The 17,955-nt window shown below is 31.9% G+C and overlaps 1 protein-coding gene and 1 long non-coding RNA gene across 5 annotated transcripts in view; one reads left to right on the top strand and one right to left on the bottom strand.

Annotated features, from left to right (window-relative positions):
• The window catches only part of LOC142228862 (uncharacterized), a 409,539-nt gene that overhangs the window by 258,293 nt on the left and 133,291 nt on the right, over nucleotides 1-17,955 (top strand). The window lies entirely within an intron of this gene.
• LOC142228866 (uncharacterized) lies at nucleotides 14,905-15,513 on the bottom strand. The gene is made up of 3 exons (XR_012720279.1): nucleotides 15,389-15,513; nucleotides 15,202-15,300; nucleotides 14,905-15,119 (listed from the first exon to the last, which is right to left on the bottom strand). It is a non-coding gene; the product is annotated as an uncharacterized LOC142228866 (long non-coding RNA).

Here is a 17,955-nt window from a genome sequence, read left to right as displayed (position 1 = left end):
ATTATAAAATTATTTATGTATGTTTATACTCGACTCCACGTTCTTCTTTTGTTAGAGTTTTTGAACTCCTTCCAAATTTTAAAGTTTTGTACCAAAAACAGTTTTTTGTTACAAAATTGTTATTTTTGCAATAAGAAAAATAATATTTTATCCAAAAATCAGTCAATTTCGTTTATATCAAGCACTGTTACTGACTATATATCTTTAATAACCCACATTTCGAAGTTTCATTATAAAAATTTTATATAGTATAAATATAAATGTGTAAATTAAAAAAAAAAAAACAAAGTGTTCGGTCCGAGCAGGGATTGAACCCACGACCCTTTGCATGCAAGGCAGACATGCTAACCTCTGCTCCACGTGGCAAACAAATGTATGTTTCTTTTAAATAATATTATGTTTGCATGGGCTCGTGGGCGCTGCAAACTATGCTATATAAATGTAACTTATAACGATAATTCTCTACTGGTGACTATAACAGCTACGTAGCCCAGTGGATAGTGTGTTGGCTTACAAACTGTATGGTCCTCGGTTCGATTCTCCGTGCAGGCGAAAGGTAAAAATTAAAAAATTTATAAAAGTGAATAATTTCTTCAACATTATTTGTATTACAGAAAAAGGTGCCAAGAACTAAAATATTTCGTGGAAGTGAAAATTACGAGTATGTTAGGGAATGAGCACAATCGTCTTTGGGAAAAATTCTTCCAAGCACATAATATTTTTGGGCTCAAAATGCTTCCAAACATATAATATGTTCACATAAAACAAACATATTAATGTTTCGGCAGTATCCAATAATATATGTGCTTCCTGCAAAATATGTTTGGAACATATGTTAAAGAAGCGATTTTTTTTGAGGCTGTAGACAGTCATCCATAATCTAATTACTTCGGTTGCGGTAACACTTGCCGATGGCAAGGTATCTTAAAAGTTCTTAACACCGTCTTCTCAATTGTAAGTTAGTTCACACGGGTTATAGTTAAATCAAAAAAAGGCCGAATAAAAAATTTTTTATAGAAATAAAATTTGGACAAAATTTTCTATAGCAATAAGATTTTGACAGAATTTTCTATACAAATAAAATTTTTACAACATTTTCTACAGAAATAAAATTTTGACAAATTTTCTATAGAAATAAAATTTTGAAAAAATTTTCTATAGCAATAAAATTTTGACAAAATCTTGTATAGAAATTAAATTTTGACAAAATCTTGTATAGTAATTAAATTTTGACAAAATCTTGAAATCTGAGAATTTTGCTCCTCCAAGAGCTCCGGAAGTTAAATCTGGGGATCGGTTTATATGGGGCTACACATAATTATGGACCGATGTGGACCAATTTTTGCAAAGTTGTTAGAGACCATATACACAGAAAAAAATATCACCAAAATATTTCCAATTAAAAAGTTAATTGAAGTTGAAAATTTTTGCAATTAATAAATTAATTGATACAATTAACTTTTTAATCATGATAGAAGCATTAAGTTAATTAAGTCAATGATTGAAAATTTTTAAATTTTTAATTAAAAAATTAATTGATACAATTAACTTTTTAATCAAATTCGGAAGACTAATTCAGTTAAAAAAGTGCTGATTTTTTTTTTTTAATTTTTAATTAAAAATGTATTTCAAACAACCATTTGTTAATCCAAATAAAAATTCTAAGCCAATTCAGAAAGTAATTAAAAATAGTTACCTTTTTTAATTAATAAATTGAGTTTTGCACTCAACATCAATTAAATTTTTAATTGAATCAATTAAAAAATTAATTGAAATTAATTTGAAAATCAATTAATTTTCTAATCAAGAATTTTTTCTATGCCCAATTAAAACTATGATTGATACTATCATTTTCGTGATTGAAGACATTTCAATTAAAAAATTAATTGGATCAATTAATTTGGTGATTGAATCAGAAAAATTTTTTTTTGTGTGGACTTACACCATGTACCAAATTTCAGCCGGATCGGATGAAATTTGCTTCTCTTAGAGGCTCCGAAAGTCAAATCTGGGAATCGGTTTATATGATGGCTATATATAATTATGGACCGATATGGACCAATTCCTGCATGGTTGTTAAAGACAATATACTAACATCACGTACAAAATTTCAACCTAATCGGATGAATTTTGCTCATCCATGAGGCTCCGGAGGCCAAATCGGGGGATCGGTTAATATGGGGGCTATATATAATTATGGGCCGATGTGGACCAATTTGTACATATATGTACATATTTGTTAAGATCATATACTTACACCATGTACCAAATTTCAGCCGGATCGGATGAAATATGCTTCTCTTAGAGGCTCCGCAAGCCAAATCTGGGGATCGGTTACATGGGGGCTATATATATAAATGTGAACCGATGTGGACCAATTTTTGCATAGTTGTTAGAGATCATATACTAACATCATGTACCAAATTTCAACCGGATCGGATGAATTTTGCTCCGCCAAGAGGCTCCGCAAGGCAAATCTGAACGTCGGTTTATATGGGGGCTATGCGTAAAAGTGGTCCGATATGGCCCATTTGCAATACCATCCGACCTACATCAATAACAACTACTTGTGCCAAGTTTCAAGTCGATATGTTAGCTTGTTTCGTTCGGAAGTTAGCGTGATTTCAACAGATGGACATGCTTAGCTCGACTCAGAATTTCATCACGACCCAAAAATTTGAATTTCTTCCAAAGGCACAACTTTAAAAGCACTTCCAAAAGATGTTCTTTATTTTAACTACACTGGAAATTCTTTTAATGCAATTATTTATAACTCGCTTTTTTCTTATTTTTAATGGATAAATTAATTTTTTTTTTTTGTTTCAAAAAAGTTCGAAACAGAGTAAGCATTAATAAAATTGTACAAAGTATTGAAAATTTATCGAAAAAAATTCTAAATCCATTCAAAAAATATTGCGAATTTTTCGAAATCTTTTAATTCAAAAATTATAAAAATATTTAATTTGGCAAAATATAGCAACATTTTTTAATTCACATCCAAAATACTGAATTCGAATCACAGCGTAAGAACTGATGCAAATTCAGTGCAACGGCTGTTGAAATGGTGGACATCCGTCCTAGGACAAGCCCACACACAAAAAAAATCTGATGCAATCACGAAATTAATTGATCCAATCAATTTTTTAATTGAAATGTCTTCAATCACGAAAATGATAGTATCAATCACAGTTTTAATTGGACATAGAAAAAATTATTTATTACAAAAAATTAAATGATTTCATTACCAAATTTCAATTAATTTTTTAATTGATTCAATTAAAAATATAATTGATGTTGATTGCAAAACTCAATTAATTTTTTAATTAAAAAAAGGTAACTATTTTCAATTACATTCTGAATTGGCTTAGAATTTTTATTTGGATTAACAATTGATTGTTTGAAAAAAAAAAATTAATTAAAAATTTAAAAAAATGTTCATCACTTTTTTAACTGACTTAGTCTTCCGAATTTGATTAAAAGTTAATTGTAACTTAACTTTTAACTTTTTAATTAAAAATTTTAAAATTGTCAATCATTGACTTAATTAACTTAATGTTTCTATCTTGTTTAAAAAGTAAATTGTACCAATTAATTTATTAATTGAAAAAAATTTCAACTTCAATTAACTTTTTAATTGGATATATTTAAGTGATCGTTTTTCTGTGCATGTTAAATTCATCGCTTCTGCGACAATTTTGCACTGCTTTCGGAACCAAAAAGAACAGTTTCGCTACTTTTTTGGCGACGCTGTTTTTGCTGAGTACTCTATGGGGTCTTAGACAAAGTTAATGTACCTCCCTAGTTTATAAAAATGCTGACCAATATGGAAGATATGTATAGCTTATTTTGATTAAAGCCTCTACTTTAAAATAACATCGAGAAATAAATCGCAACTCTGGGGGGGGGGGGGGGGGAAGTAGAGTTTGGTGTCGTTTCGGATGTCCTCCTACGTGGACATCGGTAGTCAAAGGGTTAATGATCTTCCTCATGTTGTCCATTATTCCGAGATACTGATGTATGCAGATGACGTCAAAGTGTTTTTATCCTTTAACATACTTGAGGACTCCTTAGACTTGCAAGAAGATTTCGGAAGCCTTGTCACGTGATGTACCTTTAATTCTGTGAAACTCAACCTTAAAAAGTGTCAGAAAATGACGTCCTTCACAGAAAAAAAATATCACCAAAATATTTCCAATTAAAAAGTTAATTGAAGTTGAAAAAAATTTCAATTAATAAATTATTGATACAATTAACTTTTTAATCAAGATAGAAATATTAAATCAATTAATTCGATGATTGAAAATTTAAAAATTTTTAATTAAAACATTAATTGATACAATTAACTTTTTAATCAAATTCGGAAGACTAAGTCAGTTAAAGAAAGTGATGAATATTTTTTAATTTTTATTAAAAACGTATTTCAAACAATCAATTGTTAATCCAAATAAAAACCAGTTCGGAAAATAATTGAAAATAGTTACATTTCTTAATTAAAAAATTAATTGAGTTTTGCAATCAACATCAATTAAATTTTTAATTGAATCAATTAAAAAATTAATTGAAATTTGCTAATGACATCAATTAATATATTAATCAAGAATTTTTTCTATGACCAATTAAAACTGTGTTTGATACTATCATTTTCGTGATTGAAGACATTTCAATTAAAAAATTAATTGGATCAATTAATTTCGTGATTGAATCAGAAATTTGTTTTGTGTGTTGAAAACAACTTTAATTACAAGCAATTACTATGTAGGAAATTATATTTTAGAGGATGCACAGAAAAAAATTTCACAAAAATTTTTCCAATTAAAATCTTAATTGAGTTTTAAAAAATATTCAATTAAAAATTTAATTGATTCAACAAATTTTTTAATTGAAACAAAAATCAATCACACAAATTAATAATATCAATAAATTTTTTAATTGGATCAATTAATTTTTTAATTGACTGTCAATTAATTTTTTAATTGATACTATCATTTCTGTGATTGAAGACATTTCAATTAAAAAATTAATTGGATCAATTAATTTCGTGATTGAATCAGAAAAAAAAATTTTGTGTGTGTTTTAAGAAGTTAGTATTTAACATAAAGTCTTTTAAAAATTTCGTTACGACATGCGATGTTAAGAGAGATAGAGTGTGTAGAGAAAAAATAAGTATATACGGCCTTAAGTTCGGCCAGGCCGAATCTTTTGTACCCACCCCAAAATTTTCCTAAGATCGAGTTTTAGTAGATATAAAGGGTGATTCTTTTGAGGTTAGGATTTTCATGCATTAGTATTTGACAGATCACGTGGGATTTCAGACATGGTGTCAAAGAGAAAGATGCTCAGTATGCTTTGACATTTCATCGTGAATAGACTTACTAACGAGCAACGCTTGCAAATCATTGAATTTTATTACCAAATTCAGTGTTCGGTTCGAAATGTGTTTCGCGCTTTACGTCCGATTTATGGTCTACATAATCGACCAAGTGAGCAAACAATTAATGCGATTGTGACCAAGTTTCGCACTCAGTTTACTTTATTGGACATTAAACCAACCACACGAATGCGTACAGTGCGTACAGAAGAGAATATTGCGTCTGTTTCTGAGAGTGTTGCTGAAGACCGTGAAATGTCGATTCGTCGCCGTTCGCAGCAATTGGGTTTGTGTTATTCGACCACATGGAAGATTTTACGCAAAGATCTTGGTGTAAAACCGTATAAAATACAGCTCGTGCAAGAACTGAAGCCGAACGATCTGCCACAACGTCGAATTTTCAGTGAATGGGCCCTAGAAAAGTTGGCAGAAAATCCGCTTTTTTATCGACAAATTTTGTTCAGCGATGAGGCTCATTTCTGGTTGAATGGCTACGTAAATAAGCAAAATTGCCGCATTTGGAGTGAAGAGCAACCAGAAGCCGTTCAAGAACTGTCCATGCATCCCGAAAAATGCACTGTTTGGTGTGGTTTGTACGCTGGTGGAATCATTGGACCGTATTTTTTCAAAGATGCTGTTGGACGCAACGTTACGGTGAATGGCGATCGCTATCGTTCGATGCTAACAAACTTTTTGTTGCCAAAAATGGAAGAACTGAACTTGGTTGACATGTGGTTTCAACAAGATGGCGCTACATGCCACACAGCTCGCGATTCTATGGCCATTTTGAGGGAAAACTTCGGAGAACAATTCATCTCAAGAAATGGACCGGTAAGTTGGCCACCAAGATCATGCGATTTGACGCCTTTAGACTATTTTTTGTGGGGCTACGTCAAGTCTAAAGTCTACAGAAATAAGCCAGCAACTATTCCAGCTTTGGAAGACAACATTTCCGAAGAAATTCGGGCTATTCCGGCCGAAATGCTCGAAAAAGTTGCCCAAAATTGGACTTTCCGAATGGACCACCTAAGACGCAGCCGCGGTCAACATTTAAATGAAATTATCTTCAAAAAGTAAATGTCATGGACCAATCTAACGTTTCAAATAAAGAACCGATGAGATTTTGCAAATTTTATGCGTTTTTTTAAAAAAAAAAGTTATCAAGCTCTTAACAAATCACCCTTTACTTCAACGGGAATGAAATTTACACCCCTAAAATGCTTTAGAAGTCAAATTTTGGGATCGGTTTATATGGGGGCTAAATATAATTATAGACCGATATGGACTAATTTTTGCACGATTGTTAGAAGCCTTAGACTATCCAAACAAAATTACCAAATTTCAACCGGATCGGATGAAATTTGCCCCTCCTAAAGGCTCCGGAAGTCGAATCTGGGGATCGCTTTATGGTGGTGGGTAAAGGTTGATACGGTCAAAATTTGGTCAAGGGAAAACGCATGTAAATCGGTGAAATCGTTTATTTAAAAAATAAAATTAAATTTCTTTTTCAAGTTTAATTAGTATAAAATTCAGGAAAAATATTCAGTTAGGCTTTCGCTTTTCCAAATCCGAATTGCCGGGCCTCACGCTTGACACCTGCCGATCAGATTTTGTACAGCCACCTTGTCCACCTTCTTCGCCGCAGAAAGCCAGTTTGCCTTGAACTGCTGCTCGTCCTTAGCAGTTTTTTTTTGTCTTCTTTAGGTTCCGCTTGACAATAGCCCAGTATTTCTCTATTGGGCTGAGATCTGGCGTGTTGGGAGGGTTCTTGTCCTTGGGAACCACCTGCACGTTGTTGGCGGCGTACCACTCCATGGCCTTTTTACCGTAATGGCAAGATGCCAAATCCGACCAAAACAGTACGGAACAACCGTGTTTCTTCAGGAAAGGCAGCAGACGTTTATTCAAACACTCTTTCACGTAAATTTCTTGGTTGACAGTCCCGGAAGCTACGAAAATGCTGCTCTTCAAGCCACAGGTACAGATGACTTGCCAAACCAGATATTTCTTTGCGAACTTTGACAGTTTTATGTGCTTGAAAATATCTGCTACCTTTCCCCTTCCTTAGGTTTCGTCGCCTATTACCACGCAGTCAAAGTTCGTCAGCATCGTCGTGTACAGCCTCCGGGATCGCGCTTTGGCCGTCGTATTTTGTTTATCATCGCGATTTGGAGTCACTACCTTCTTGTAAGTCGATAGTCCGGCTCGTTTTTTGGCTCGATGCACGGTTGTAGACGATACACCCAGCTTATTTGCGGCATCTCGGAGAGAGAGGTTAGGGTTTCGCTTGAAACTACCGGCAACTCTCTTTGTCGTCTCAGCGGCTTCCGGTTTTCGATTTCCCCCCGATCCAGACTTCCTGGCTGTCGACAAATGTTCCCCAAACACTTTAATTACATTTGTAACGGTTGATTTGGCAACTTTTAGCGATTTTGCCAGCTTTGCGCACGAGTAGCTCGGATTTTCGCGATGCGCGAGCAAAATTTTGATACGCTGCTCTTCTTGCTTGGACGGCATTTGAATTCCAAAATCAAAATAGGAGCACATTCTACATACACACACCTTCAAAATGAGGGGTGTTCAGGTTTTTTAAATCCAAAATTGAAAGAAATACATCAAGTTTATATTGAGAAATTTTGACCGTATCACCCTTTATAATAAAAATTGAGACGAAGAGAATTTACGAAAGACACCAACGCAATTGAAACGCATACAATAATTTTTTCTGAAAACCTATCCTCAAGAGCAAAATGTTATTTTTGTATAGTGCACTCAAAAAAAAGTGAACTCTCTATTTCACTAAAGCCAATTTAACTTTATTTTAGTTCATGGAATTATTATTATAAGAAATATATAAATCCAAACCAGTATTGTGGCAAAAACGTGGACAAATTCCACTTTCAATCAATGGGAAACCAGGCGACAAGTATTTTGAAATTCATCAAATAATTTGTAATATATTAAATGTGGATTACTTCAGAAATCATTGTTTTGACACATATACCAGGATTTTTGTATTATTTTCATCCATTTTTTCAGTAACAAATGGTTTCACCCATAAATCTTCGTACAACTTCATTGTTTGTTTATGTTTCTTCTTATTTTTTCATGTTGTCATCACATTTGTTCGTGCAGTGTAAAGGCAAAACTTGAACGAACACACAACAAATAGACGAACCTCTGTCGGAGTGTTTATCCGACCGTCTAAGGTCCGCTTAAAATTGAAGTAGCATACATTTTTGAAAACAAAACAATAGAATTCATTTTATTATACCCTCCACCATAGGATGGGGGTATATTAACTTTGTCATTCCATCTGTAACACATCGAAATATTGCTCTAAGACCCCATAAAGTATATATATTCTGGGTCGTGGTGAAATTCTGAGTCGATCTGATGTCCGTCCGTCCGTCCGTCTGTTGAAATCACGATAACTTCCGAACGAAAGAAGCTATCGACTTGAAACTTGGCACAAGTAGTTGTTAATGATGTAGGTCGGATGGTATTACAAATGGGCCATATCGGTACACTTTTACGTATAGCCTCCATATAAACGGACCCCCAAATTTGGTTTGCGGGGACTCTAAGAGAAGCAAATTTCATCAGATCCCCCTGAAATTTCAGCATATGATCTCTAACAACCATGCAAAAATTGGTCCACATCAGTCCATAATTATATATAGCCCCCATATAAACTGATTCCCCCAATTTGGCTTGCGGAACCTCTAAGAGAACCAAATTTCATCCGATCCGGCTGAAATTTGGTACATGGTGTAAGTATATGGTCTCTAACAACTATGCAAAAATTGGTCCACATCGGTTAATAATTCAATGATTAAAACCGCTATGTTCATCGTAATTAAAGGAATAGGAAAAACAATTAGGTAATATGGGGAAAATTTTAAAAATTTGAAGCAGAACAAAAAGTGAAACAGATTTTTGGAAGAAGGAGTGACGAAGTAAATTTTATGAAAATGAAGCAAAATACTTCGATTGAAGTAGTAGCGGAAGCACTGATTCTATCTTCACTAAAAATGTTTTGATTTACTCGTATCGTGATGATTACTTCAAAACCAGCGTTGCCACAAAGAAATTTTATTTTATTTTTTCCAAAATCGGAGCAAAATTCCTTTCAGCGGACCAAATTCCCAAGTTCAAAGAAAAATGTCTTAAAACGTATTTTTAAGAAATTTTTAGTGGTTGGCATAGTAATCAAAACGTCGACTTTTCAAAGTTTTTGAAATTTGACAAAATAGACTTTTTGAAAACGTCGAATTTTAAAGTCAATTTTAGTTGACATCAAAAGTCGAAATTCAATATTACAAACTTCCGACTTAGAGGAAGTTAAAGACCACAACAGTCACGCATTTGGTTTATAATGCCTTTGCCCCATGAAAACCCTACTTGAGAGAATGCAATAGATTTCCGAATTTTCATCAATTTGCTGTAGTGTTGCTTCGTTCGCATTATTTTATGCGGTTAATGTGATCCATATCGGTCCATATTCTTATATAGCTCAATCCTAATATTCCACTTATTGTGCACATTCGAGTATTGGGGTTAAAATTGTCCAAAAAATATAAAACCTGACCCAAGACCTAAAACGCGAAATTTCCATTCGATTTTCTGTGAAATAGTACCTAATCCCACACTGAAATAAAAAACATTCACGGTTCCAAAGATTTTGTCTTTGCCCTTGTCGACTACAAGGAACTATTATTTTATGTTTCAAATAAAAAACGACTTTAAAAGTGTTAAAATATATATTTTTAAACGGTTTTTAGTTTTATACTCAAGATGCAAAAAGTCAACAATACTATAGACGATTTCATTAATTTTGAAGATTTTTCAGAAGTATTAAAGCCAAGTTGAATCAAGTAAACCGAAGTTTTCTTTCATGTTAGGATACCCAATTTTAAGTCGAATCGTATTTTAAATATAAAGACAAAATGACTTCATTGAAAAGTTTATCGACTTTTGGACAAGGAAAAAACTTTATATCAGAGAAATGAGTCTTCTGTGCTAAGCAAAATTCGCATTCGTATTTAATAACACGAAATATTCGGCCTCACGACAATTTTTTTTCTGTGCATAGATACTATTGAATATGTAATAAAAATTTTAAATACTAGAAAAAAATTATAAATTTGACCAAATTTAGGAAAATGGGCCAAAACGCACCAAATTCCGTTTGGTCCGACCATCGGACCAAATTTAAAAATATAAATCGTTTGGACCAATTTTGGTCCGATCGGACCAAAATGGCAACGCTGTTCAAAACCAAAATATTGAATAGAACTGTAAAACGATTCCTTTTGAATGTGATGGCTCTGCAATGCTTGACACTGTAATCGCTTTACAGTGGTTTTGTTTTATTCATTAATCGAAGTATTCGTGGAGTGTATTGCCTTCACTAGAACATCGATTACTTCGAATAGGCTTTTTACGACACGATTTTCGATACCTGAAGAACCGATTGATGCGTTCAGAATGCAAATTTTCGAGATACCATAGACATAGTGACAAGAGTGCTTCGACAATTGGTTTAAACGAATGCAATAGCGTATAGATCGTAATGGGGAATATTTTTAAAAACATCACAGCTATTTTAGATGATTAATTTTGTTCTCTAAAGGCAAGCCTCGTACCCTCATGTATTATTCAGTGCCTTAATAGTTTCTCATCATGCTACAAAATACATATCATCTTTTTTCAAAATAATTTATTTATTTTTAAGAAAATCCATATATATTAATCCACTATATACTTTTATTAATTATATTGATAGACTATAGGCTCTAATAGGAAACGAATTCACGACCATGGAAACGAAAATCATCTATCGTATATCGTGGCTTCCAATTTTACAGCAAATCATTCAAATTCTCAATTTTATTTACACAAACTCTTAAAACCATTGGCTACGCTTTGAGGTCCTCGGAGAACTCTTTGGAAATAATTACCAGCATGACTGTGATTATCTTCTACTAGTCGAACACCTCGACCGAATACACTAACAGCTTGTTTTACATTGTAAATGTTAACACATCTGCTAGAGCTAATAAGATCCTCTAGAGTATCCAAATAGACTTTAATATAATCGGGTATTTCCTTAAAAACAGGCTGGGGGCAAGTGTACGAAAGATCCGCACATTGGGGTTCAAGTGCCAATAATTTTGCATTCAATTCATCTACATCTCTATCCAACTTGAAACTTTCGCTCTCATCAGTTTCAATAAAATTCGGCTTTGCCTGAAGTTCAGTTTCGAAGATGTTATTCATTGCTGTAAGCTTCACAAGAGCCATAGGATCACAACTTCTTAACATGCAGAGAGCCAGATTACGATGTCTACACTGTTAGAAAAATATGTTTTTCATATGTTCCGATATAAACAAAATGTGTTTCGGGCACGATTTTAAACCACAATATATTTAAGTGCGAACATGTAGTTTTCCTAAACTAACACTAAATGTTTGGGACATCTATGTTAATATGTTAGAATATATTATGTTTGGGGCATGAATGTTTCATAAAAATCATATGTGTGAATACAAACATATATAAATTTACAAATTTCAACTGAACATACATATGTTGTGATATTTTATTCAAAGCGACAGAGAGAGTATAGAGAGAAATAGAGATGGAAACCGGGAGAGTTGACGAAAGATATCAATATAACACAGCAAAAGAGTCAAAAGAGAACAATTTCTGTGAAACCGCTTGTATGTTGTTTCGGAAAACTGTTTTATGATAAGGCCAAAAATTTGATATGTTTAAGTCTAAATATTATTTAATTTGAATAAAGAGAATATACATTGTGAACCAAGAGAATAGACATTTGAAAAACAAACAGCTTATGTTTTCGCCTTGAGAGCAGCATTTTATGTATGTGTGGACATGTGTTTTGTTTATCATTTTGGCATTATTTTTTTCTTGGTTCGGTAAAAGAAATCAGGGGTCTTCATAAAAATAACGAAAGGGCACTATACTCTTTTTAGAGTTGGGACAGTAAAATGAAATAAGGAGGAAATAGTGAAAAATTACACAGTAAAATGTAAAAAAACAAAGTTTAGTTTCTCTTTATTAAAAAGTAGTCCACGAGGAGTTGACGGACACCATCAAATATAAAAGCGGGCATTAAGTTCGACTTTTACAGCTAAAACAATTTAAAAAGTTTATTTTCTTTAAAATGAATTATTAAAGAAAAATAAAAGGAATTTTAGAGCGATGGTGTTAAATGCTAGTAAAAAACTGTTCACTCCTAAATAAATTTATGTTTATATTATAAAATTATGTGTGTATGTTTATACTCGACTCCACGTTCTTCTTTTGTTAGTTTTTGAATTCCTTCCAAATTTTAAAGCTTGGTACAAAAACAGTTTTTTATTACAAGATTGTTATTTTTGCAATAAAAAATAATATTTTATACAAAAATCATTCAATTTCGTTTATATCAAGCACTGTTACTGACTATAAATCTTTAATAACGCACATTTCGATGTTTCATTTAAAAAAATTAATATAGTATAAATATAAATGTGTAAATTAAAAAAAAAAAACAAAAAAAAACCAAAAAAAATGTTCGGTCGGAGCAGGGATTGAACCCACGACCCTTTGCATGCAAGTCAGACATGCTAACCACTGCTCCACGTGGCAAACAAATGTATGTTTCTGTTAAATAATGTTATGTTTGCATGGGCTCGTGGGCGCTGCAAACTATGCTATATAAATGTAACTTAAATCGATAATTATCTACTGGTGACTATAACAGCTACGTAGCCCAGTGGATAGTGTGTTGGCTTACAAACTGTATGGTCCTCGGTTCGATTCTCCGTGCAGGCGAAAGGTAAAATTTAAAAAAATTATAAAAGTGAATAATTTCTTCAACATTATTTGTATTACAGAGAAAGGTGCCAATAACTAAAAAATTTCGTGGAAGTGAAAATTACGAGTATGTTAGGGAATGAGCACAATCGTGTTTGGGAAAAATTCTTCCAAGCATATAATATTTTTGGCTCAAAATGCTTCCAAACATATAATATGTTCACATAAAACAAACATATTAATGTTTCGGCAGTATGCAATAATATATGTGCTTCCTGCAAAATATGTTTGGAACATATGTTAAAGAAGCAATTTTTTTTGAGGGTGTATTAATTACATTAACCAAATCCTGTATAACATTTAGATCAAAACTATCACTGCTTGCCTGGATTAAATGGATTGAGGAGACTATAACAAGGAGGGCTACAAAAAAAACAAAAAACAAAAAAAAATATGTTAAAAGGAATTTGAATCAGTTGAAGATATGCAAGAAATTTACCACTGAAGCCAAAGTTGATATTGAATTTTTTCATATTTGATGAATTTACTCTATCACCTTCAACTGTGTTATACTCTTAACAACTAATAATTTATGGCTTTTATATGTTTTACATGTTTAATAAGATTTTATTTGTAAAATACATATAATATTATTTCCTGTTTAAACGTAAAATATTTGTTTTATTATACGCTTACATAACAAAAATATCGGAAGCCTTTTCGAGCTATTTAACTGATGGGATGATAATATTTAATCAATTGGTCGAAATAAACTAACTAATAAGATTTTATTTGTAAAATATGATATTATTTGCTTATTTGTTTTATTATATGCTAACATAACAAAAATATCGAAATAAACTAACCCAATTTAATGAATTGGGTTTTATTTACTTCCCTAGATTGTATGTTTTATTATGTTCCCCATTATATTAGGTAGTGCTAAAAGGGTTTTCGTATTTTGTCAATAGATGTCTTCGTAGTCCGTCTATGTCTAGTGCTACTAATCACATTGTTCCGGAATTTTATACCCTTTACCATTAACTTTGTCAGACATCGAAATGTTGGTCCCAGACCTTATAAAGTATATATATTTTGACTCGTGCTGAAATTCTGAGTCGATCTACCAATGTCCTTCCGTCCGTCTGTCTGTTGAAATCACGCTAACGAAACCAAAGATTATAGAAGAGGAAGATGGGAGATTGGCTACTGAGCACATTTACCACATTAGTTTAATACTCGAACCAAACGTGCACCGAAAAAAAAGTTTACTATTTTTTATGAAAAATGAACTAACCCATAGTAAGAATGACCATGATTTGGCGCCAAAGATTTTTTTCATCTAGATAAGTTCATGATTTTCTTATAAATTAGTTCATGTATTACATCGTATTTTAGTTCATTATTACTATGCTGTGGGAAGAATATAGTTAAACTCATTCAAAATATTCCTGCTATCCGGAAAAATTAACAATTTTTTGGGAAACCTGTATTAAGAAAGTGGTTTGAAATAAACTGTTTGTCGGTATAATTTTCAAAAAAGTAGAGAAATTGAGGAATCAAAGGTACAACAAGCCTGTATACAACTAAGAAATTTTTCGTACAAAACAAGTCAATTTTCTATAACCACCAGTATTTTATTTCAAAGAATTATTATTATATTACACAAAACTATGGCTTATGATATACAATAAAGGAAATATTTTTATTAGTACGTTGGACGCATTTACTTGTCGGTAGTTAGTAATTGCTTCTTCAAAAGAGTAATATTCTATGTTATTAGGACTAAACTAATTAATTTAAATTTTCATGTTTTCTATCCATATGAAAGATATATGTGGCATAAGTTGCTATATTCAATTGAATTGTCCAATTTCATCGATTTTGGCTAACTTTTGTTGGGCGGATTTGGCTTATAAGCATCTGAAATTGCAAAGTTATACAAAATATAAGAAAAATATTATTAATTAATTAATTCTAACGTTCATATTGATCTTTAACTTACGGTTTTCAAGAGTATTTCCTAGAGCCAATAAGGATATCAGCTTAATTAGTATTAAACAGTAAGAATATTCAAAAAATTACCATTACGAGACCTGTCTACCTGCAAGTGAAAAAAAAAATTATTTTTAATAAATTGAAATTTTGGTTTTATTAAAAACGGACAAAATACCGTTTATAGAAAAACTTACCACATTGAAAAAACCATCCAGTAGGTACATTATTGGAATCATATCCATGGACAAATGGGACGTTATTGACATTATTCTCAGAATATATTTGAAATAAAAAATATTATAAAATTAGACATAATTTCCACTTGTCAGTATAGCATTTAGTATTTAAGGTGGATATTAAGTTCGAGTTTAGCGGCTAAAATTGCAATTTCCATGATAAGTTTTTTTTAATAATCCATTATAAAAAATAATCTTTATAAAAAACTTGATTTGGGCTATTCTCCATCAAGTTATATTTAAATTTGTATGGAAGACGTATAATTTTATACTTTGCTTAGTGATTTATTTTTAATAGCGGCTAAACTCGAACTTAGTACTCACCTGTAGAATTGCTGTAACATAAAAAATATAGATTCAAAAAAATGGTTGCTTCTCAACCTGTGATCCAGATGTAGAATAAATATAAATCATCCTATTACCTCATGTTGTATATTTTTTATGTAAATCAATTTAAAATCCGCACTAATTTTAAACTAACATATTAACAGAAATATACAGTTCCTTAATCTGTTATTTGTTTTTTATCACATCATTCACTTCTCAGTTTCTAAAATGTTTCGAAATAAATGTATTTTCATTAATAAACACCAATACCGCACGTACAATTTTGCAAAATTAAATCCACGTGTGCACTTCATAAATGCATCAACATAACTGAATGCAACAATAAAACTTAAAGACACAAATAGTCATAAAGGATACATAGCTGCCGTAAAGAAAAACAACTCCACACACACACACACACGATCCCTTTCTGATCTCGCAATATATTGCAAGAAAACAACTCTCACCACAAAAGATACCAACAACACACAAGGAACATTCCATTGTCTCTAGAATCAAAACAACCAACAACAGCATAAATGACGCAATAACAAACACAAACAATCATACGAGATATACACAAAATGTCTCTAAAAACTCCCTCGCATGATGTACTCACATTTTCCAGTAGCACGTTTATTGATTAGTTGGAATTCTATCTATAAGTTAGGGTAATATATATACCAAATCTATGAGGAACCTATAAAAATTATATACACCTGTCAAGGATTATATTAACTAATTTTTATTCTATTTTAACTAAAATTTTCAATGTGAGTAAAAACACTCCAACATATAATAAAAAGGGAAATAATCTGTAGGTAGACATCGTACGAATCGGTAATGTCGTTAAGTTAATTTTTACTACAAAAATTTTTTTCCATACAAAATTTTTTCATAGTAAATTGTCCACATTTCGTAGTAAGATTTTTATATTGCCCATGTATGTTTATAATAGAATCAACGATGCATTAACTACTGTGTTGGAAATTTATTTAAGGAAAAATACTTCCCATTTCGTAGTTAGTGAACTAAAAAACATTTACTGAATTTTTATAAGTTTTGCTTTAGCTAAGTTAATTTCGTTGTGGTTACGTAAAATGAACTATATTACAGTAAATTTGTTGAACTATGTGGAAGTCAAAATGGTCCTTAATTTTACAAGACACTTTTTTTTCTGTGTGTATACGACAAGTATTGACATAGCATTAAAATGCAAATAAAAAGAAATTAAGTGCACGAAATAAATTTCCATAAAGGGGAAAATGTAATTTTTTTTTGTTCTTGCCTAAAATTTAACATTGTTTCATTAAGAAAATTACATTTTTCATTTAACAAATAGAAACAAAAAAACAACTAAAAGATTACAAACATCTATTAAACTAATCTGGTAAATGCAACATTTGGTATGACGCAAGCCAATCTCCCATCTTCCTCAAATCTATAATCTTTGAACAAAAGTACCTATCGACTTGAAACTTAGCCCAAGTAGTTGTTATTGATGTAGGTCGGTTGGTATGGCAAGTGGGCCATATCGGACCACTTGTGGGTATAATGAAATTTACTCCTTCAAAATGCTCCGCAAGCCACATTTTGGAGGAATAAATTTCATCAGATGCGGTTGAAAATTGACTCTATAATTACCGTGAGAAAATGACTCGTCTATCAAGAACTAAGAAAGAAAATTTAGAAGACAATGTTAAAAAGTTTTAAGATACCTTGCCATCGGCAAGTGTTACCACACCCAGGGCTGTGGAGTCGGAGTCGTAAAAATTTTGCTCGACTCCGCCTCAGGCTAAACTAATTTTTTTTAAAACACTTCACATTTTTGTAACTAAAAAAGTGTTTACGCAAATTAGTTTCCATTGCGTTATTCATTCGATCAATGTACGATATGACAGTAAATGAAAAGGAACTTCCAATTACGGAATGTAATTGGAAATTTCCTAGAATGCTAGACTAGCAGATGGGCTGAATCGATACATTTTAATGCCCACCACCATAAAAATGTATTTAAAATATTTCGAACAATCGATTTTTATACCCTCCACCATATTAACTTTGTCATTCTCATTCCGTTTGTAACACATCGAAATATTGCTCAAAGACCCCATAAAGTATATATATTCTGGGTCGTGGTGAAATTCAGAGTCGATCTGAGCATGTCCGTCCGTCCGTCTGTTGAAATCACGCTAACT

This window comes from Haematobia irritans, chromosome 3 (genome assembly GCF_050003625.1).
Source record: "Haematobia irritans isolate KBUSLIRL chromosome 3, ASM5000362v1, whole genome shotgun sequence".
Classification (NCBI taxonomy): domain Eukaryota; kingdom Metazoa; phylum Arthropoda; class Insecta; order Diptera; family Muscidae; genus Haematobia; species Haematobia irritans.
This window is presented reverse-complemented; position numbering and strand designations above follow the sequence as displayed.